A 22750-nucleotide genomic window follows, 5' to 3' on the forward strand; every position below is an offset into this window, starting at 1 on the left:
GTCCAGATCCGGAAGCCGCCGGGGGAGGAGGAAGGCGGGGGCGGGGAGAGTGCGACCTCCGCGCTCGCGGGCTGCGAGGAGGGGCCGCGGCGGCCGGAGGAAGCGCCCGAGGCGTCGGGGGCGCCGAGTCCCCCGGGAGGCTGCGCTCTCGGGAAGTTTCCCACCGGTGGCCCGGAGCAGGACGGGGCGCGCAGACACCCCTCCCCGCCTGACCAGTTCCCGGGCGCAGATTGCGAACTTGAGCAAACTCTTTCCTTCCCCGCGTCCCTCCCCTCCCGTCCGCGGCCACCAGCCCCGCCATCTCAGACCCCAGCCTTAGGCCAGTGGCACTGTCGCCAAGACCCCTCACCTATGTATGGTGGAGAAAAGGGGAGAGAGGAATCCCCAGCACAACCAAACTGCGGCCAAAAAAAAGAAAAAAGAAATTCCTTCTGAGACCGATTTCCTCAACCGGTGTGGAAAACCCCAAACAGGCAGATCTGCAACTCTAGCCAAGATCGCGGCGCGGCGGGAGGGGTGCCGGGGGCTGGCGGCGACCCCCGCCGGCAGCCCCGGGAGCCCTCGCGCCCGGATCGGCCCCCCGAAGACACAAAGCTCCGCCGCCAACAATACCTGCGGGTTCCTCCTGGGTCTCCCGGGCGCCGGCGCTGCGCGTCTCGCCGCCTCCCTTCCCCGCGCCGCCTCTCCTCCTCCTCAGCTCGCGCGCGCTCTCCCCTCGTTTCTTCCAGAACGCGGCGGCCGGATGAGATCCTTGGGAGAAAAAAATGTGAGCGCTCGCACGGTTCCTTTCTCTCCGCCCGCCGCTCGCGGCGGCCCGGGGCTCGCTCCTTTCTCCCTCGCGCTCCCGCGCGCGCCGCGCCTCTAGCGCCCCGCGTTTCCTTCTCAGCAGACCCTGCGAGCGCCCTCAGTAGCCATTATTCACGGGCCACCGGGGGCAGGAGGTAGAGACAGCCCAGTGGCCGCATCCACTCGGCGAGCGCGATGCGGGCGCGGGGCGCGCGCGGGGAGGGGCGCGCGATGAGGGGGCTTGGCTGCGCGCAGCCCGCGCCCCAGACGCGGGGGAGGGGAGGAGGCGGAGGGGGCAGGGAAGGAGGAGGCGGGGGAGGAGCGGGAGCTGGTGAAGGGAGCGGGAGGAGGGGGCGCCGGGGAGACGCTCCCGCGGCTCTCACCGCAGGGGCTCGGGGTCAACAGCTAGGAGGCTCCGAGGCGCTTAGAGACCGGGCGGGGGGGTGGGGCGTATGGGGGGGGTGAGTGTCTTCGTGCGCGCGTGCGCGCGCGCGCGCGCGCGTCAGACATGGAAGCGGAGGGAGGGAACGCTTTAATATTTTCCCAGTGACTTACGAGCCCGTGGATGAGCTCCTGGCTGCGCGCTTGGGCCCGTGTGTGTATCAGTGTGGCTGTGTGTTTCTGGTCTGTCTTCCGTGTGAATATCACGGGGCTTGGGGGCCTGCGGCGAGCTTGTGAATGTGCTTCTGGGTCTCAGGGGCACGGAGTGATACGGTGCCTGCGTGGGGTTGTTTGTGTGCGATTGTTTATCGAGGGTTGCGGGACTGCGCCTGTGTGGGCCGTGTCTGCGTGAGGTTGTGTGTTTATGGGCTTGTGTCTGCGTGGGCCCGAGTGTGTCTCAGGGGTGTCGTGTCTCCGTGGGGGCTTGTTTGCGTGGGGCTGCGGTTGTAGGGGTGGTGGACCCGTGCAGGGCGGGGGTGCGCCCGCAGGCGGCCTTGTGTGGGGCTGGCGGGGCAGTGTTCTGCGTGCGGGGCCGATGCCTGGCTTGTGAGGGGGTGGTGGGGGTCCGCGTGGCGTCGGGGACCGCACCGCCGCAGAAGAGGCGCTTGAGGCACGAACAGGCCGCGCTGGGGTCGGGGCGAAGCGAGACGAGTGGTGGCGGAGGAGAGAAGGCGGAGACCCGGGGGCCCGCATCCCGCCCCCACCCCACACCCCCGTCCGCACCAGAGACGCAGCTTGGAAATCCTGGCCCTGGCCAGCCCCGCGGTCCTAGAGGCACCGGGTTTGGAGGACCCTACCGGGCCGAGAAGACGCCTACGGGCTGGGGGTTAGCGGGGACCCAAGGCTCGGAGATCCGGGAGCAGCCCAGAAGCGCGCGGCGAGGGCTGCCCGCAGGGGCGGGTCGCGGTCCGGAGACGGCGGAGGACCAGGCCCAGACAAAGAAGAGCGGGGCTGGGGCCTCGAGGCGGGACCGTACCTCCGGTTCCCCCGCGGCCGAGGGGGGGGCCCCTCCTCGCTCCAGTCCCGGGGCCGCCGCCGGAGCGGCCCCAGAGCCCCAGGGACGCGGAACTACGCGCCCCGGGCGGGGCCAAGGTGGGGGGCGGGGGTGAGCGTAGCAGGCGAGCGCCGCGCCCCGGGGCCGTGATTGAGCGCTCGGCAGCCCGCCCCTCGCCCGGCAGCGCACCGCCCACGCAGCCATTCATTCATTCATCCATCCTCTCTCCATCCACCCACCTTCTATCCATACACGTGTCCGGCCTATCGTCCGTCCGCCCGATTATCGCGCCAGGGATCACCCTGATGCGTCAGAGCTGGCTCTCTCCACTTTCTCCTGCTCGCCAGTCTGTCCGTGCCATTCTCCTCGGCCGGCACCTTGCCTTCCCTCAGTCCCCTCTCTGTCTGGCAGGAGGGAGGAGTGCACCCCACGACCTGTCACACTCGGGCTTTGCTTTTCAGTGATTCAGGGGGACCCCTGTCCCCGCCTACTAACCCCCCCACTAACAGATTCATACATCCTACACCCACCCCTGCCTTCTCCCCGCCCTCCCTGGCCTTCCCTGAGACCTGGTGAGGGCAGTGGCCAGTAGCACATCACACCACTGCTGGAGGGCCTCCTCAGCCCAGCCTTCTCTGGGCTGGGGATGGGGGCATTCGAGAGGGGGTTTATGAAGGATTGCTCTGCCCCCAGGTCCTGGTGGCACAGGGGCCATTAGAACCCCAGTGACCAGAACAGTCCCTCCCAAACCTGCCATTTGTAAGGTGTCAACTGGGGACGAAAAAAACAGGTTCCTGGGCTCTAGCCCAGACCTCATCAACCCAAGTGCCCAGAGCCTCTTCATAGGCTGTTCCCTCTGCCTGGGAATCAGCATCTCACAGCCAGGCTTGGGAGCCACTGGCCTGAAACATCTTACAGCCTGCCCAGTCCTGAGTGCCGCCGCCTAGGGCACAGAGCGGCCCTTTTTGCTCCCAGAAATGGACCCTCGAGGCTGACCCCAGACTCACCTGGGAAGGACGCACCAAAAACAGAGATGCCAACTGCAGGCACCTGATCCCACCAGCAGGCCCTGAGCAGCCTCTCCCCGCTCTGGGCTCTAGCCCCACCCCCCCATCTCTAAAATGCAGACTGCTTAATCGCCATCTTCGATTATCTGGCCTGGGAACCAGGGTCACTCAGTCCTGAGGCCGCTCAGCGAGCCAGGAGAGGCCCACTGTGTGCACCATTAGACAAGAGAGTCCCAATCCCTGCTGGGACCCCCGACCCAGCCTCAGTGCCACCTGACCCACAGCCTCAGACCGTCCCTGCCACATTCTGACTCAGCCACCTCCTCCAGCCACCCACGGGCTACGTGGCAGGGGGGGAGAATGAGGATGGTAGTGGATGCCCCCTTCCCCTGGGGGGCAAGCACAGGCTCCCTCCCCTTCCTGGTTGCAGAGTGAGCAGAAGAAAACGTCCTCACAGCGGCCAAAGCTCCCACACGGTCAGCTCCCCCTGCCCCTCACCACTGTCTCCTTGCGGTTCCTTGAATTCACCAGGCACATTCTCACCTCAGGGCCTTTGCACTTGCTGGTCCTTCTGCCTGCAATGCTCTTCCCCACCTTCTAATGTACCATACAGTTCACTGACATATGTATTTTGTAGGAATTTTTGTTTGCTCACTGGTGTATCCTCCGTGCCTGGAATGGTGCTTGGCACACATTCAGTAAGTTATTTGGTGACTGAGTGAGTGAGCCTGACCCAGCCCGGGGCTTTCTCTTTGAACCCAGGGCCCCTCTGGAGAACAATGGGAGGGGATAGAAAACAGCGGGGCAAGGACAGATGGTATGACTCATCCAAGGTCACTCTAGGGCCCTTCATGGATTCTGGATTCCGAGCACGCGTCCTAAGAACCTGGAGGAATGAGATGGTGAGCCATGGCTCATCCCAAAGGAGGATGAGGGCGTGGGCTGAGGGTCCAGATTCACACCTGCCAAAAAGGACAGAGACCCCCTACCTGGCCAGGGTCCTCCCACCAGTGTCATCATGGAAGGTGGTGAGGACAGCCCCTCATGGAAGGGATCTGCCAGTCTCTGAGAGAAGCCAGGCTCAGAGCCATCAGAGGACTTGTCAAGAACACACAGCAGGACAAGCTGATCCCCACCTGACTGTAGGTTTCCAGAGCAGGCACTCAGTATGCACTTAGCAAAGGAATGAATGAAGTGACAGCATCAAGATTCAGGCTTAGGTCTGCACAGCCCCCAGCCCCTTGCCTGTCCCATCAGACCCTACTAGCAGGGTTCATGGGACTGTGGCGGCCGTGCCCAGCACACGGCGGGTCTTCTGTCCACACTGAGGGGAGGCCGCCTGGCTGGCTAGCTCCCTGCTCCGGCCAGGGGTCTGAGTCCGTGGCCCACCACCTGAGTCCTGCACCAGGCTCGGCGGGGAGAGGGGATGCCCTTGCGTGGCTGGCGGGAGAGTCCCGTGGGCCAGGGTGGGGTGTTCACGGTCTCAAAGGGCCGCTGCTTCCTGGGGAGGCGTGGCTGCAGTCAGAGAGCCAGGGCTTGGACTGGCGGCCCTTCACTCGCCCAGCACTGTCTGCAAAGCCGCCTTCCTGCAAAGCCTGTGTCCAAATGCTGTCCTGGGTGAAATAATAAACAGGGACCCCAGGCGGGCAACGCGGTCAGCGGGGCTGCCAGATGTTGGGCTCACTGACAGGCCATCAGGGAAGGGGCGAGCCAGGCGCCACCCTGGTGGGCACGAGAGGCGGAGAAAAGGCACGTGCACTCCAGACACCAGGCCAGGCGGGTGCTACCGAGACCCAGAAGTCTTGTTCAAGCTCAGCCCTGCTCTGGTGACCCCCAGGCCTCCTGGCCTCAGGGGGGCTGCAGCTCGCCGAGGAGAGGACGCAGCACCAGGTATCTGGCCTGCAGGGGTGCAGGCCTGGGGTCAGAGGTGCACCAGCAATTTCAAGTTTCCATCTTTCCCTCATCTCAGCCACCCTCCCCATTTCAGAGACAGGGTCCCTGAGGTCCAGATGGCTGACTGGCCCACCGTCACCCAACTGCTTGGCCCATATTTACTGAGCACCTACTATGTTCCAGGACCGTTCTATGTTCCAGTAACTCAATCCTGCACGTGAGGATTCAGAACAAGGAACAAGACAAAGCTCCCCTTCTTCCTCGTCGGGACACTGTCAAGAAACTGCATGAGTGAGCGAGTTCCGTGGTCTGTGACATTTAGGGGAGGTGTGCTGTGACAAATAAATGAAGCTGGGGAGGGGGCCGGGAGTACCCGGGGCAGGGATGCTGTTTTCCTGTCGCTGGCCAGGGAACTGGCACTTGAAACAGGTGAGAACAGACCTGAAACACGAAGGCGGTGAGGCAGGCAGCTACCGGGGGTAGAGCTGTGCAGACAGAGGGGACGGCAAGGGCGGAGGAGGCCCAGAGGCCGGCGGCCAGAGTGGAGGTGCAATGGGGCACGTGGGAGGAAACAGGGACAGAGAAGGGACAGGAGCCACCCACGGGCCCTTGTGCCCGTCTGTAAGGCCTGCAGCTCTCACGGGGCACGAGATGAGGTGTCCCTGCAGCTCTCTGAGCCAAGGAGGCCAGGCACCTCCACGGGTCCTCACAGGGGTGAGGCCAGGGCAGGAGCAGGGAGGCCAGGGAGGTGGCCTGGCCAGGACGGGGACCAGGGAGAGCCGAGAGGGTGTCCAGTTCTGGGTTTATTTTGGAGGCGGGGCTGACAGGATTAGCCGCTGCGGGCAGCCAGGTGGGCGCGTGGGGCGGGCTCCCCCAGCGGGAGGGCAATCCTCCTGCCCCTGTGACAGGTCTGTGACCTTCACGCCCACTCTGTCAGCTCAGATGCCTCCACTGTTAGCAGATGTGCCAGGAGCCGTGCCCGCCTGGGTCAGCTCCGGTGACCTGACAAGTTGCGTCCACTCCGAGCCTCAGTTTCCCCTTCTTATGCACCTGTGGGTCCAGGTCAGCAGCCGAGGCCCGTGTACCTCCCTCCCCGTGGCTCCTGTCCACCTCACAGACCAGCAGGCAAGCCCGCCCCACGGATCGCTCCTTGACCCAACGTTTCTGGAGTGCCCACCGGGTGCCAGGTGTTGTCAGGGCGCCGGGGAGACAGCAGAGAACAAGGCAGACCCGCACCCTGCCCTCGTGGGCCAACGTGGACAGCAAACGGCTCCCACCCGCCTCCTTTTTCTCCCCAAACCCTCTCACACCCAGCACGTCCTGGGAGCTGGGCCACGATGTGGACTCAGGGCAAAGAACTTGACGTTTTTGCTGGGGGCGGGGGAGGGGATCAGGAGTATAAATACCCAAGTCCCCTTAAGTTTGGGGCACATTTTCAGTCTGTTCATCTCCCCCGCATCCCAGGGGCCGGCAGGAGAGGTTGCAGGGAGGTGTGGGGTCTCCCCATTTAGGTTCTGCCAGAGTCAGGGCAGGAGCAGGGCTGTGTGGCGCCCATCTCTCCTGCCCGGGGCTGGCCTGTGGCCCTGGGGCTGCCTGCGCTGGGGCCCGCTCACCGTGCCTGCTGAATGTCAGGCCAAGACCAGTCCTTCTTCCCCCTGCCTTTGATCTGTACGACCTCTGATCTCTGCCATCTGTCTGTCCATCCTTCCTTTCTAGACTGGTGGGAGGCCACCAGATGAGGTCACATAACTTCGTACTCAGATAAGGCACACCCACCTGCTAGGGGACCCTCTTCCCTGGGTGTGGGACCTGGCCTGGAGGTCCCAAACTTTCTCTCTCTCACACACTCACCCTGCCAGTAGCCTCCGAAGCCTCCCTCTGCTGGGGGATCCAGGCCAGTGCAGCCCCATCGCCCTGCCCCCGCCATCACCTTCCTCTCTCAGCGTCCCAGCGCACCTGAAGATGCTGGATTCTGTCCCTGAGCTTGGAGACTGCAAGTCCCCGGATTCGGAGAGCGGATCAGTGGGGGGAAAAGAAGAGGGAAGGAAGACAGATGGACGGACGGGAAGTGCAGATGAAGGACAGAGGGCAGGGGGGAAGGAAGGAGGGTGAGAGATGGGAGCAGAGTGGAGGGAAGAAGGGAGCCTGGAGGAGAGGGTGGGCAGGGGTCTCCCGGTGCCTCTCCCGCTCCGCATTCTCTGGAAAGGTCCTGGGACCGGAGGGCACACCTTGGTTCCTGGCTATGACCAAGGCCACCCACTCCCGGCACTTCTGGCCTGGCTGGGATCCTGACTTGGCCCTGGGAGCAGCTCCTGGCAGCCACATGCCTGCTTGGTGCCCAGCAGGGCCCACCGAGGGGCTGGGGGCCGCAGTGTGGCTGAGGCCTAACCGGTCCACGGCACCAACGCGGATGAACCCCTGGCCCCAGCCACAGAGTGACCCCCGCCCTCTGCCGGGGATGGACTTCTGACCCCAGCCGTAGTCTCTAGCCACAGGCTGGCCTCTGACCCCGCCCCAGCCTCAACCCTGATGCTGGCAGAGGCCTACTGTGGTGACCATCCTGTGGACGTGTTCCTCTGGGGACCACGTAGGAAGAAGGGAAAAGGCCCAGTTCAGGGCCACTCACCCCCCAGGTAAGAAGCACCATCAAGCCCGCAGTGGCCCACACAGAGGCCTCAGGCCTGCGGTGACTGGGGAGGCTGGACGCACACACGCAGCCAGGCCCCAGGGCACAGCCCCCGACACAGGCAAAGAGACATGTAAAGACACACACAGGTACCAGCACACACACGTGTGCACACGCAGACTGTCCCTGCCCCCTGCCCCTTCTGGCTGGGCCACATGGCCCCTCCGGCCCAGGCCCAGGGGCTCCCTAGGCATCAGCGAATGGAAGCGACAACAGACAGCCCTCCACTTCCTCACGGCCCCTCCTTGGGCCCCAGTGGCTTCCTCTGCCCGCCTGGGAGGGAGCCCAGCAAGAGGGCGAGCGTTGCTCCCTCCCCCAAACTCCCCCCACTTCACACAGCAGATGGAGGCGGTCAGGACGTGCACACACACACTCCCCTGATTAGACACACACGTGCTCTGATATGCAGGCGAGGAGATGCACACAGGGCGTGTATGCATGTGCGCGGGGCACAGGGTGAGGGCACGCAGAGACTCCTCTGTGACAGCGCCACACACACCCACACCTGCCTCCGAGTCATCGCCCGACCCCCGCGCTCGTTGTGCCCCTACCTCTGGTGGCTCACGTGACCCCTCCAGCCCCTTCCCAGCTCCGCTCAGAGCTCCTGGGGCCTCTGACCTCCCTCGACTTGGTGGCTCCAGGGATGCGGCCCCCAGGGACTCTCCTGGCCCACAGCCCCCGGCACCTGAGGACCCGAGTCCTCCTGACCTTGTCCCGCCTGGCCCCAGGCTGCTTGTGGCACGCTCTTGCTAAGGGGGACCCAGTCCCCTGCCCCAGCTGCAGGATGAGGGAGGCCCGGGCCCAGTTTCTCCAGGGGCAGGTGAATCCCGGGGACATTCACATCAAAAGCCTGAATTCAGGGCCTCCTGGATCTGCAGAGAATGTCCTCTGGAAGGATGGAGGAGAAACTGCTGGCGGGTGTGGGTGAGGGCCGTTTGGGGAGCTGCGTGAGTGTGAGTGTGTGAGGATGGGGGAGGGGGAGGGGAGGGGAGGGGAGGGGAGGGGAGGGGAGGGGAGGGGATCTCTGTCCTTGGGCTCCTCCTCCTAGTCTGGCTTCATCCCAAATTCCCTGATGGAAGCCGGGTGGGGGCAGGGGTGGCGGGTGGAGATGGCGCCAACTCCACCAAGCGCTCCCCGGGGAACCCAGCAGCCTTGGAGGTAGGTGTCTTCAGTCCACCTCAGAGACACGGAAACTGGGGCTGGGGGAGCAGAAGAGCAAGGCACAGGCCTGGGTGACTTCAGGTCCAGCCCGAACCGCCGCGCTGTCCCCAGAGCTTCTCGAGGAGCCGCTCTCATGCACCTGTTACGCCCCGGCCCCAGCCCAGCGCAGCCCACCCGGCACACGTGTGGAAGAAAGGGGTCCAACCCTGGCTTCAGACGCCCTGCTGGGCTCTCCAGGAGAGTTAGCGGGAGCTGAGGTCACCACACTCCCAGACACCCTGAACCGGGAAAGGCAGGCCCCCACCTGCCCCCAGAGCAAGTCCAGCTCTGCCATATCCCGGCTGTGTGTCCCTGGGCAGCTCCACACCCTCTCTGGGCCCGGTTTCCGCAGCTGAGAAGAGGGATAAGCGTCTGCTCCTGCTTGTGGGTGACAGTGGCGGGGGATGGGAGTGGGGCAGACACGGGCAGGACAGCAGGCTTCCAGGCTGTAATAGCTCTCTCCCTGACGTTAGCAAAGAGCTCACAGTGTGCGACCAGGAGACTCCTCCCAAACCTGGGACCAAAACAGATGTGAGGACCCTCCACTGGACAAGCTGACAGGGCCGAGAGCCAAGTCCAACCAGCCACGACTAGCAGCGTTTCCAGCGGCTCCCCTGCGCTTCGGGCGGAGGGGGGAGGCCGACTGCTGGTCAGCTTCCTACACGGTCCACACGCTCCTGGGACCTGTGGCAACAGACTCACTCAGCGGCTTCCCATTGCATTTCTCAGCCTCGGTTTTTTCACCTTTAAAAGGGGGTGTCGATTAATGGAAATTAGCACGTGGAAGTCACTGTGGGATTTGCCTGCTTTATCTCTGAGGATGATTATTCCCTTCTGGTCTATGGAGAGAGCTGAGTTTTCAGCCTCTGGGATGAGTATCAAATTCCAGTCCCATGGCGATGGTCTGAACGCTGCATGTGGTCACCCTACTCAGCCGTGCTCCTGGGGCAGAGGCCCGGCCCCGCTTCGTCCCAGAACCGCACGGCCACCGACACCGCCCTGGGCTGCTAACCCCCAGATCCCTCCACAGCCTCCCAGCAGCCAAGTGCAGGGCAAGGAGGCGCCGGGAGCCCCATGCCACACACCCAGAAACTAGGGCTCAGAGAGGGAGGTGAGGAGGAGTAGAAGCAACAGGAAGACAGCTTTCGCCTCCATATAAGGAAGAACTTGCTCACAGGCAAGAGCTGCCCAGGAATGGAACGAGCCTGCCGCCTGGGGAGGTGGTGAGCGGCCTGTGGCTGACGGCGTGCAAGCAGACAAAGGGGGTCTCCGGGTGGGGGCGCCACGCAGGCGGCACGCACGCAGGCCGGGGGAGGGCCGCGGGGATCTCTGGTCCTGTGACTTGACCGAGAACACGTGAGCAGGCACGGAATTCCAGAAGGTCAGAGCTGGGGGCCAGAGCTGCCACGTGAAAGCCCGCAGACCCACAGACGGCATCTGAAACGGGCTGGAGAAAGGGGCCCAGCCCTCCAATCGATTCCCTACCCACCCCCCCCCCCATCACGAAGCACTTTACCTTCAGAGGAAAATTCCTACTTTTAATTTTAGAAGTTGGAAAGTATACAAAAGTAGAAAGGAAAAAAAGCCAAAGTCCCCCTTGCCCTGGGACAGTTACCACTAACACTTCCTTCCAATCTTCTCTACGTACATCAGTTTTGGTTAGAAATCCTGGTGTGCTCTAAATTTTAAAAAATCAAGATACAATTCACATACTATAAAATTCACCCTTTTAAAGCAGTTTTTGGTATATGCACAGAGTTGTGCAACCATCACCACTATTTATTTCCAGAACATTTTCATCAGAAAGAAACCAGTACCCATGAGCAGTCACCCCAGTCTCCCCCACACCACAGCTCCTGTCAACCGCTCATCGGCTCTCCGTCTTTAGGGGCCAGGGCAGCACCTCTTCCCGGCCTCCCTGTGCCCACCCTGGCCCCCTTCAGCCCTCTGGCAGCCTAGACAGCCTGCTGAAACCCAAGTCAGATCATATCCCGCCCGCCCGCCCTCACAACCCTCCGTGGCTCCCACCTCACCCGAGCTACAACCACACTTACACTTCGGCCCACAGTCCCGTGCAATCGGACCTCTGCTGCCTCACCTCCTCCCACCCTCCCCTTCGCTCCCGCTGCTCTAGGCACGCTGGCCTCCATCAAGCATGGTCCTGCCCCAGGGCCTTTGCACCAGCTGTTCCTCTCACCTGGAACACGCTTCTGCTAGGCTCAACTTTCCCCACCACTCCCTGTAGTTCGGCTTTCTTCTTCTTCTCCTTCAGGACACATCACCTGACATTCTTTCTGTCCCATCTTCTCCACTAAAATGGCAGCTCGCACCTAGCACTGAGTTGCAGTTCAGTGAATTATTTGGGTTGTTTCCAATAGAACAAGCAATGTAAAGGAGCACGTGCAAAACCCACGCGCCTACAGAGCCGCCGCGTGAACTGGCCGCCCCTCTGCCTGTGGGCATGCGAGGTGCAAGCCACACGGTGCCTCTCCAAACCTTGCCAGGGGAGTTCTGAAAACTCGGATCTGGTCATCCATGCCGCACAGCCGCAGGACGTCAGCAGGCGGTGAGGCTCCCGCAAAGGCCCAGCCGACCCCGCCCAATCCCAGCTACAGCCCGGCCCCTCCCCAGGCCCCGGAGCTCCCACCACCCTAGCAGCTGCTGCAGACGGTGCCTGCTCTCGCTGTGGTCCCACACCTGCTAAGGGACCCCACCTCACGTGCCCCCTCGGGTGCCCCCCCCACCTCCCCCTCTGACAGAGCTAGGGGGCACCCTCTCCCTCCCAGCCTCCCCTGGCCCTGGCTGCGCCCAGCACACAGTAGGGCACATAGGAGGCAGGAAGCTGCGTTAAGGGGCTGAGTGAACAGCCCCGCCCTGAGGGCTCTACTGTAACGCGCGCGCGCCTCGAAGGGTCCGGCTGGGGTCACGCTCAGTGCCCACACTTGCCAACCACCTACTGTGCGCTGGCAGGAGACACAGCGATGGAAAACCCAGGACAGCCCTGGGGGGTGGGGGGGAGGTCAGGTACAGAGAAGAGATGGGAGGGCTGGAGCCCAGATGTGCCGCTGCTGTCGGGCCCGCACGTGCGTGTGTTCGCATTCACGCTGACGACAGCAGGCTCCACAGTGGGCAGAGCCCGGAGTTCTCCCAGGGCCTCGGTCTCCCCCTCTGCATGCAGGGCTCCCCAGATTGCCAGCCTCCCTGGCCCCACGGCTCAGTCCCGCCTCCCCGGAGAGGTTTTCCGGGTACTGCGGCCCTGCCTTCTCATCCATCAGGATTTTGCTGCATTCCTGTGAGTCATTCTCCAAACAAACCCGTTAGAGGAAGAGAAGGGCGCAGGGGAGGGTAAGAGGGGAGGCTCCATGTGAACCCAGCTCTGCCTCCCACCCACTCCCCCTCCACACCCCCTCCGATGCACACGTGGGGCCCCCAGGAGAGCTCTGGAGTAAGTCTGGTCAGTTGTGCTGTGGAGTTGCTGTGTGACCTTGGGCAAGACCCTTGCCCTCTCTGGGCCTCTGGAGAAGATAGCCCTGAAGGTCCCCAGCTATAGGATGCACGGGCTTCCGCAGGGGCTGTCTGTCACAAAGGAGGCAGGGTGTGAGGGAGGTGTGCCCGGGGTGCCCGATGCGGCTCTTCCCACTTCCTTTTCTGTCTCCCCACCTCTGCAGTGAGGAGGGCAAGGACTCAGTAGGCAGGGGGCCGAAGAGCGGGCAGAGCAGCTTGTGCCAGTCACAGGGCTCAGACCTGCCTCGCCCGCCCGCCGCGGGACCAGCGAGGCCTCCAGCGGAAGGCCCATCCCCTGCACCAAGGGCGCTGGGCAGGCCTCCCCCGCGGGGCCAGGAGAGAGGGGGGTCTCTGGGCAGAGCCCAGCTCTGGGGTGGGGGATGGGACACCGCCTAAGCCAGGAGGGAAAGTCCCCACAGCAGCAGCGGGAAGTGAGTCTCTGGCCGCGTCTGCGTGCGTCATTCCGTGTGCGCGCACGCGCGTGCGTGTCAGTAGAGCGGCTCCCCCCGGAGTCAGTGGCTGTTTCTCAGTGAGAAGCTGGCCTCTGAGTCGCCCTCACTGCGGCCACCAGTTCGGACCGGGGCACGTGCAGCAGCCCGACGCCCTCGTCCGCGTGTCCGTCTGTGCCTCGGGATCCGGCTGGTCCGAGGCCAGGGGGCACACCTGTGTGTGTGTGAGACGCAGGCTGTGCGGGCCGTGGAAGGGCTAGGAGCACCCACGAGCGTGCCCACAGCGTGGCGGCTGGCGTCCAGGGTGAGCGCCCAGCTGGAGGACCTCCTCCCGAGGCACGACTCCGGGGGCTGCCCCTCGAGGCTCCCGCTCTCCAGCTCCAGAACAAGCAGCATCCAACCCCGGGAGCTGCACCCACGCATGCGCCCCAGCCTGGGGCTCATATCTGGGGGCCCCTTGACACTCAGAGCAAAGCTGCCGGCCATGTGCCTGGGCACAGACTCTGGACCCAGTATTAGGGTGCAAGGAGCCCGGGCAGGGGCCCGCCCGCCTTCCCAAGGCCCAGCAGGTCCTGGGTCAGGCCTGGAGGCCACAGCCTGGCCCAGAGGAGGGAGGTCAGCGGCCTGCAAGGGCACAGGGGGCAGCGGGCAGACCCAGGGCTGCGAGGACAGAGACCCTGGGGGGCAGCCGGGGTGCTCAGCCACGGCTCCCAGCTGGGACGAGGGAGGGTCAGCTTATAGGCGCAGCAGAACAGGGGTAACCAGAGCCGGAGGCCAGGAGGCCAGCAGGGCCCCCGGAGCCCACGGTGATGAGGAGGGAGTGGGGGCTATGGGCGGAGAAGGGGAGTTTCTGAGCGTGTGGGAGAGACCAAACGGGGGGACTGAGAGGAACAGCCACACAGGACAGGACGGGGGCTCCCAGCTCTGCCCCGACCCAGGCTGGGATGTGGACCGTCCTCCTCACGGGTGGAGGCCAGGGGCTGGCACTGCAGTGGTTTCTGGGCTGCTGCCCGACCACGCAGGAGACCCCCGGGTTGCAGCCCCGCTCCTACTCTAAGTCTCTTCTCCCTGGGCCTCAGCCTCCCCGCCTGTAAAAGGGCCACCCCGGCCCACCCTGCCCCTGAGTGCGCTCCCCTCTGCGCCTGGAGCTGGGGGTGGGGCACAGGACTCACCTCCCAGATCCCCGCAGTTGCAAAGCTGGGATGCTGTGGGCACTTCCACCCGAGCTAGAGGATTTGAGCGCATACAGGACAGGCTTGGGTCAGTGTGCTGGTGCCCAGCCCAGGACAGGGACGTGGTCTCCAGACTCTGGGCCATCGCTCTGTGTCCCTCACCTTGTCTGGAACCCCTCGGTTACACGAAGGAGAGTGTGGGTAGAGACGGCCACCGCTGAAGGATGGGGGCTCGGGGACACGGGGACACAGAGTCTCCCTGGGTCTCAAGCGTGACAAACGATGCACTGTCTGGGGACGTCACAGCAGGCGTGCAAGATGTAGGAGGCTGTGACCCACCGAGGCCGATCCCGCCCGGGAGCGCCAAGACCTCAGGATTCCACCTGGTCCCCCAGCCTCACCCGGGAGTGAGAGCAGCCGGAGGGGCGGGCAGGAGGACGTGGGAGCCAAGCCCTCGATCCGGGCCGCGGGCACGCACATTCACCAACGGGTCTCCCCCTGGAGGGCAGCCCCCACTCCTGCTGCTTCCTCCAGGTCACATACACTTGGAGAGGGCCCGGGCCTGCAGGCTGAGCGATCCTGGAGGGCAAAGGGAGCAGAGAGGGGAGTGCAGGGAAGCTGGAGGGGGAGGGGGATGAGGGTGGCGGGGTACCCACTCCTCTATTTCTGGGAGATGGGGTGGGCGGTAGCCTCTGAGGCCCATCAGGCTGCAGGGCCTGAGGACTCTAGGAACCTTCTCCTGCTCTCTGAGCTCTGCTGGCCCCTCAAGTCCCCAGGGAGCCTGTGAGCTCCTAGGTCAGCTCAGGGCAGCTCTCTTGGGGTGAAAGCCAAGTCGGCCGTGGTCAGAGGCCTTTCCCGATCCCTCCCCCACTCCACCCATCACACTGGCCCCTTCGCTTGTTTTTGCAACATGTGCAACACGTTCCTGCCTCAGGGCCTTTGCACGGCCATTCCCCCCAGATGTCCCCCAGGTTCACCGACCTCCCTCAAGTCGCCTGCTCGGGAGGCCTTTCCTGACTCCCCAATTTAAAGCTGCAAACAGCTCCCCGACTCCTGCGCTATTTTTTCCTCACTGCATTTATCGCTTTCTAATATCCTCTGTGGTACCGTCTCCCATTAGAACAGACGCTCCAGCAGGGCAGGACCTCTGCTCTGTTCATCCACGTGCACCCAGAACAGCGCATGGCACAGGGCAGGGGCTCAGGAAATGCGTGGGAATGGGTACAACACCCTGTTCTCTGAGACAGGAGGGCCTCCATTTGAATGGTGAAATCTTTATAACGTTCCCCCTGTCGAAGTTTCAATCCTCTTTTCTCCTGAGACGGCACAGAGAAGACACACGTGCCACCCCTCCCAGCCCAGGCCCACCCCCAAATCAGTGGTTGGATCTGGGGCAGGAAGGGTGGTCATCCTTTTCCTTCAGTCTGCTGACCAACCTGCATCCTAGACGTCACCCCTGGATGTTGCTCAGGCACTGACCGCACTGATCCCCCAAACCTTCCCCATCCCTGTGCCGGGCGCCCCTACCCACCCACCACTCCCCCGGGACCACTGGCCGTCCCCCAGGCTCTGCCTGTGCCTGCCTTTCCTCTTCAGACCCCTGTCCGGCCCTTGCCCGCCTGGATCCTCGGGCTGGCTCCTACCTGGTCTTCCTCTCCAAGTGCTGGCCTTCTGTTTTACCCGTGATTCAGCCTCATCTTTCAGCCCAGAGCACCGCGCCAAAGGCCAAAGTCTCCCTCCAGCCTGGCCGTGCCCTGGCCCCAGCCCTGCTGGCCACACCCAACCGCCCAGGTCTCTTGTCACCTCTCAGCCTTTGCTGGAGCAGCACCCGCTGCCCGGCTCGGCAAGTCTGCTGCCCGCCGCCCTTTCAGGGTGCCCCCACCGCTAGCCCCATGGGGGACCTGGCCCTCTCTGGGCCGGGCACCGTCACTCTGCACAACGACCTCCAGCTCCCCACCGTCCTGTGGGCTCCCTCAGGCCAATGAACAGGTGCTCAAGGAACACCTGCTGAATAAATGAATGAATGATGTGAACCAATTAGCGAGAAGGTGAATAAATGAGCGAGAGTCTGAGAGGAAGGACTCTGGGAACAGGTCAGCAATAACGCTCTGTTTTTTGCCAGGTCTCCTCCACGGCTCACGGTTCTCCGGTACGGACCTGGCAGGGGGCACACGTGAACACGATGCTGACGAAAGTCACGATGCATCAGTCCGAATGGGCTAGGCAGGCTATGTTGCTGTAACAAATCCCCCAAACCTCAAGGGCTTAAAGCAAAACAACAAAGGTTTATTTCTCGTTCGCACTGCAGGTCCGGCAGGGCAGCAGGGAGGCTCCTGCTCACCAAGTCGTCACACCTGGGCCAAGGGAAAGAGGCCTGGCAGGTGGCCCTGGCAGTGACACACCCAGCCAGGGAGGGACACATGTCTCATTGGCCAGACCTGGTCACATGACCCCAACCAACCACAAGCCGTCCCAGAAGCTCATCCTACCATGGGCTCGGGAGGATGGGGAACCAGGAGTTTGGACCAAAAGCTCGACTGACACCTCTGATGACACCACCACCAATACCAACAGCAGAGGCCACTCATCCAGCACTTCCTGTGCCCTGGACGCTGGCCTGAGGCCCAAAGTGGAATTTCCCTTAACGCTCACGCGTTATTCTGAGGCCAGTGCCACGAACAGCCCCATTTTCCTGATGAGATCACTGAAGCCCAGACACTGAAGTGACTGACTCACCGAGATCACCCAGCTGGGACGTGGGGACCCCGAGGTCGGAACTCACGTTGGTAATTCCGGGCCCTCACGAACCCCCCCCCCATGGAGCCCACTGCTGGGCACAGGCTCTCAGCTTCCTCCACCGAGGCCAGCTGGGGGCAAGGACTGCGCTGGTCGGATGACTGTCCCCACCAGAAAGAGCCTCCTTGCCCTGCCGTGTCCCATATCCAGACATCCCCGATGCTGGTCCCAAATTTCACGGATAGAAACGGAGGCCCAGAGGGAGGGGTGACCGGGCCAAGGTCACCCCGTGGGGCTGTGCATGGCAGAGACGAGGTTCCAAGTCCCTGTTCACTGTGGCCTGACTGTCCCACCTGCCCTGACAGCACTGGGTGCCGCGGGCATCCACAGCCTCAACCAGGGACGCTCAGAAGTGAGGGTGCTGATAATACACTCCCCCTTCCTGCAGGCAGGTCCACTGAGGTAGTGTCCCCAGTTCCAGGCCAGCAAGCCTGTGGCCCTGACCACCCGGGCCGCTCTCTGAGGAGCTGGGCTGAGCAGCCGGCACCTGCTCCCAGGGACAGTCCCATCGGGGAGGCCAAAGAGGGACGGACGGAGGTAAGTCTCTCCTCCAAGGTGTCACCTCCAGGACTTCTGAAAACAAGGCCGGGTGACCTTCAGAGAAGCCACATTGGGGAGGGGGGGTTTGTGCAGAGTGGCAAGGAACAAAAGAAAAGGGGGCAGTGGAGTTTGAGAAAAGACCCACCTGGAGTCAGATCCCAGCTCTGCTCTGTGACCTGAACCTCCCCAAGCCTCCGTTTCCTCATCTGTAAAATGGGGTTGTGAGCGGCGAGTACAGATGACGTACCCCATACCTGATACAAACGCTGTGGCCGTTATGGTTGTTATTGGTATTTTTTTGCCCACCACGCCCCCCCCCATCAACCTGAGCCCCAGACCTTGATTCACATATTTCTTGAACTACAGGGGTCCCCCACCAGAAAGATTATGGGTGCAGACTCTCGCCCTGGCTGCCACTAGAATGCGCTCCTCTCACCTGGTCCCTCCCAAAGGTTCCGTGCCCAGGAGCTAGGTCAGAAAGAGCCCCCACCTGTACCCAAACCCCGCCCGGCATCCACGCCCCAAGCAGTGCCACTGGCTCAGTGTGGCCGGCCCTCAGCCCAGCCTCCGGGGGCAGCCGTCCTCCCAGCCGCCTCCTCTGCCCGGAAGCCTGGAGTCTCCGAGTCCCCTTACCCACTAAGCCCCCGCCCCGCCAGCTGCTGGGAGTTGGGGGGGGGCAGCAGAACCTTCCAGCACCTAGGAACCCTACGCCCAGCTCCCCAGCCCAATCCTCGGCCCACAGCATGTGTGGAGCATCTGCTACGTGCCGTCCACCCTGAGAGACACAGCTGCGAAGGGCCAGGCCCACTTCCCCGCCAGCCCACAGTCCAGCTGCGCAGACCCGTGGGGACACACGCAGGCTTGAAGGCGCACAGACCTGCCCCCCAGCTAAGCGCCTCTGGCCGCCGTCTCACCGCGCCAGCCTCAGCGCCTCCATCTGCACCAGGAGACGGGAGCAGGATCTGCCGCGTGGGTGGTACCGAGCTTCAAGCAGAGCCTGGCACACAGTAGGCGCTCAACCCGTGTAGGCCTCATTTCTCCCCTAGACAGGCCAGGGCAGAGCCAATGGAGACCGCCCTCCAGCTTTCCACCACCTCATTAAACAGGGAGGACTGTCCGCCCGGCTGGGATGCCACCTGACGCCCCTGGCAGCCTGCCCGTTCACCTCCATCCTGTCTGCAAGGACACTGGGCCAGCATGGAGCAGGCCGAGTCCTGGCTGCAGGCCAGCTGCAGCCAGGACCCCAGGAACACAGAAGAGGCCCACCCAGCAGGCCCAACTGCCCCAGAGCCACACAGAGTCACTGCCAACACCCCCCCCCCCGCCACCACCCGCACACACACAGTCGGCCCACAGTAAACACCAAGGGGTGTGCTGGTGGAGGGACCAGGCTGAGGCCAGGCTGTGCCCTGAGGTGAGGCGGCCTGAGCTCAGGGGGACGCATCTGGCCCTCTGGGCAGCGGGGACCACTAAGAGTGCTGAGTGGCCACGAGACCTCTGCCCACATCTCCAGCCTCAGGCCTCACCTCCATCTGTGCGCTTGGGCTTTGTGTGCTTATCCCTTAGCCCCCGCCCCGAACCGTCCGCCAGGCCTTTGCTCCAACTGCCCCCCTTCCTAGAGGGCTATTCCCAGCCTCTCTGAGGAGCTCACACTCATCCTTCCAGGCCGGGCTTAGAAGCCTCCCCTAACCTTCCCGGTCTGGGCTCAAAGACGCTCTCTGCTTCCCCCAACTTGGTCCTTTTCACACTGCAGTACAGGGATTCCCTCCTAAGGCCACCCGCCCAGACAGGGATCCTTGGCAGGCAGAGCCCCAACTTGACAGGGCCAGGGTCGGCGTCCACAGAGGGGCACTGCGTTACCCTTTATGGTTCTGTCTCTGAGGTGGCACGAGGGGAGGGGGACGCAGGAGCCCACTCGGGAGACGCGGGTAGTGCAGACCAGAGGGGGTGGGCTGGAGGGGGCTAATGGAGGGGCTGGGGTGCAAGGGAAGAGGAGAGGGCAGGGAGGAGAAGGCCATCTGGGGGAAACCGCTGACCAGCTCTCCTGTCTCCCTTCCCTTCTCCCCCTCCCCCTGAGGGACAGGAGAGGGTGGGAGGGAAGGACCCCGCGGGGGAAGGGGACGTGAGCTGCCCTGGACTGGGGCGCACCCCCGAAGCTCAGCTGGTGGGCTGGGGAGGAGCAGAGGCAGGTCCCACCGGGAACACCTTAAGCCTCAAGGCTCTGGAAGGTTTCCATTGCTCCCACAGCCCCGGGGCCCCCAGCCCGGGCAGCGGGCTCAGGGCAACAGCGCAGCCGCAACCCTTGTGCCACCCCCAGGTGCCATGCGGGGGCAGGATAGCCAGACCAGGCGGCCTCAAGGAACTGACTCCCCTCACCCTGGGCTGCCCCGCCCCCAGCAGGGGGACCAGACCACCCCTGGGGCACAGAGGCTCACCTGGGAGGGGCAGGGATGGATGTCAGGGAGGGTGGGAGAGGGAGGTGTCGGGCCTCGGAGAGGTGACACGGACTGCCCGCCGGGCGCCTGGCATGCAGTGAACGACCACCATTGTTACTGTGGGTGCCAGAGGGTGAGGCCAGGTCACGGGCAGCAGCCGGTCCCGAAGGGCCTTGAACGCCAAGCCGGAGCTGGCCGGGCGCTGGAAGGGCGGGCGGGTGGGCAGCAAATCAATTACATGAACCCGCACGCAGCCTGAGCCCACCTTGGTCCATCCCACCCCCCAGCCTCCCCCCGCGCACCTTCCGGGTAATGAAGGCCACGCAGGCCGGCAGCCGGACAGAAGCAATTAAACCCGTGCTCGAGGCCAAGAAGCATTAATGCAGCTCATTAGCAGAAGAACGAGAAGACCCTCCAAGGGCCACGGGACCCCAGGGCTGCCGGGACCTGAGTCCCAAGAGAAGCCCCACCCACGGGGGCCCCGCCTGGGACGGGGTGGGGGGTCCAGGTCCCCGGGGTCCCAGTCCGGGTCCCAAGACTAGGTCTTTGGACGGTGAGGGACGAGGTCCAATGGGGACGGCAGGCGTCTCTCTCCCAAAGAAACACCTGGGGAAACAAGCCTGGAGGTGCGTGTGCCACACAGGGTCCCCGGCAAGGGAGCTGGAACCCAGGTCTCAGCCTGCAGGTGGCTCGTCGACTCAACACGAGAGCAGCAGCCAACGCTGAAGCCAGTTCTAAGCCCTTAAAAATTCTCTCATTTAATCCCTCCCGTGACTCCAGGAGCTCGTGGGTCCTTACTGTTGAAACTGAGGCTTGGACAGGGACTTGATTTACAGGGCGGTCTGGCTCCTGAGGCTGGGCTCGTAACCAGGAAGCTGCATCGCCACGGGCAACACAGCCAGGACACCAGGGAGGCGCGCCTTCCCACCCCACCTGGGTGTCAGGCTGTAGGAGGGCCACCAGGCGTGGTCTTGAGGGGAGCAGACCACAATAGTCCAGGTGAGCTGTAAGCTGGAATTGGACGTGACGTCTCCCAAGGACTGCTCCCTGGCAACTCATTGGCTTTTTTCCCCCCCAAACACTGGTGGGCCTTCAAAGTGGGTCTGGGGGCCAGATGTGGCAGGACGGCAACCAGTGTGGCACCTGGTCTAATGCACAGCACAGTGCCCGGCAATTAAAGGCATCCAGGGGCTTCCCGGGTGGCGCAGGTTAGGAATCCACCTGCCAATGCAGGGGACACGAGTTCGAGCCCTGGGCCGGGAGGATCCCACATGCCGTGGAGCAACTAAGCCCGTGCGCCACAACTACTGACCCTGCACTCTAGAGCCTGCGAGCCACAAGTACTGAGCCCGAGAGCCACAACTACTGAGCCCCCGAGCCACAACTACTGAAGCCCGCACGCCTAGAGCCCATGTTCCTCAACAAGAGAAGCCACCGCAATGAGAAGCCCGCGCACTGCAACGAAGAGTAGCCCCCGTTCACCACAACTAGAGAAAGCCGGCTCGCAGCAACGAAGACCCAATGTAGCCAGAAATAAAAATAATAATAAGTAAATTTTTAAAAATAAAAAATAAAGGCGTGCAGGACACACTCGTGGGCAGGCGAATGAGGAACAGACACCTCCCTCTGCTGCAGAGGGGCTGGGCCTGACGCTCTGGCTTCGTCTCTTCCCAGCTTCCTTCAGCCCAGGGGCAGCCTCTGTGAGAGCAGGAGGTGGGGCCTGAGGGCAGGCTCCCGGGGTCCCCTGGGGCAGTGCCTCTGGCATTCCAAAGTCAAGGCTGTAGCTTGTGATGTCTCGAGGGCCCTGGCGGGGAAGGCAGAGAGCACTGGGAGAGGAGACACCGGCTGCCCGAGCTCCGATCAGAGGTGATGGAGCCGCAAGGGAACTTCTAGCCCCCTCGGAGCCCAGAGAAGGTGGGCAGTGGCCTGGGGCCACACAGCAAGGGTCTCGGTCCCCTGACTCATTCAAGTCCTAGCTGAGCCTTTCAGGGGCTGGCACAGCCCAGCCTAGGCACAGGACGCCTGCTCTCTGTTAGAGAAACTCTACAAGTTTGGCCCATGCCTCTGTCTTGGCTCGTGACAAAGGCGCATCCCCACACGGGAAAGTGTAACGATGCAAACAACTTATTTAATTACTGTCTTTCCTGCTTTGGCCACAGCTCCCCAAGGGCAGGGCTTATGAACAGCCAGATCACGGCTGATTTTAGCCCCGGCAGCACACAGTAGGCCTGCAAACACATTTATCGGCCAGATGAAGTATTGTTACTACAAACAGTCGCGGCGCCAAAGAAAAATGTGGCCGGTGTGGGCTCTCCTGCCTCCCCAAAGCCTTCGGGCGCCCCCTGCCCCCAAGCAGCAGGCTCAGGGGCCTGGACGGACCTCAGTGCCCTCGCGGCTGGGGCTGCAGGCAGGAAAGGGGCTTGCCCCCTCCCGAGCCTGACCCTGAGGCCGGCCCACCCTCTCAGCTGCCGGCTGGCCTGCAAAGGTATCATCGGTCCCGGGGGGCCCTCGGCAGCCTCATTAGGAAAGTAGTGACAGACGCGTTAGCTGCTGAGGTGGGGGGAGCTGAGGGCTGTCACGAGGCTGAGGAAAACCGAATGCCACTGGGCCGCGTCTGGGCCGGGAGCTGCAGCTAGGGAAGGGACGGAGACGACGCCCCGGTGCAGAGTCGCCCCCAGAGCTGGGACGTGCTCCTGGGACTCGGGGCCCAGAGCCGGGTCTCCCCACCATTCCTTGCTGTTCTTGCTGCCTGCCTCCAGGCTGGACTCGACTTGCCGAGTGACCCCCGACGAACCCCTGCCTCCTGCTCTGTGCCTTGGCCTCCGTGAGAGAGGAGCATGGCTGGGA

The 22750-nt window shown here is 63.4% G+C and overlaps 1 protein-coding gene across 5 annotated transcripts in view; it reads right to left on the reverse strand.

The window, feature by feature from the left end:
• RAI1 (retinoic acid induced 1) overlaps positions 1-22750 on the reverse strand; it is a 107572-nt gene that overhangs the window by 71454 nt on the left and 13368 nt on the right. For 2 of the 5 annotated variants that reach the window (XM_036837599.1, XM_036837594.1), the window contains exon 2: positions 613-750. The exons of 1 other annotated variant lie outside the window; for it this stretch is intronic. The gene's annotated coding sequence lies outside the window, so the exon portion shown is untranslated. Of the gene's footprint in view, positions 1-612; positions 751-1950; positions 1966-2460; positions 2477-22750 lie in introns of those variants that run through there. 2 more of the 5 variants (XM_036837596.1, XM_036837595.1) reach the window with 2 other exon arrangements.

This window comes from Balaenoptera musculus, chromosome 20, assembly GCF_009873245.2.
Source record: "Balaenoptera musculus isolate JJ_BM4_2016_0621 chromosome 20, mBalMus1.pri.v3, whole genome shotgun sequence".
Taxonomy (NCBI): Eukaryota; Metazoa; Chordata; class Mammalia; order Artiodactyla; family Balaenopteridae; genus Balaenoptera; species Balaenoptera musculus.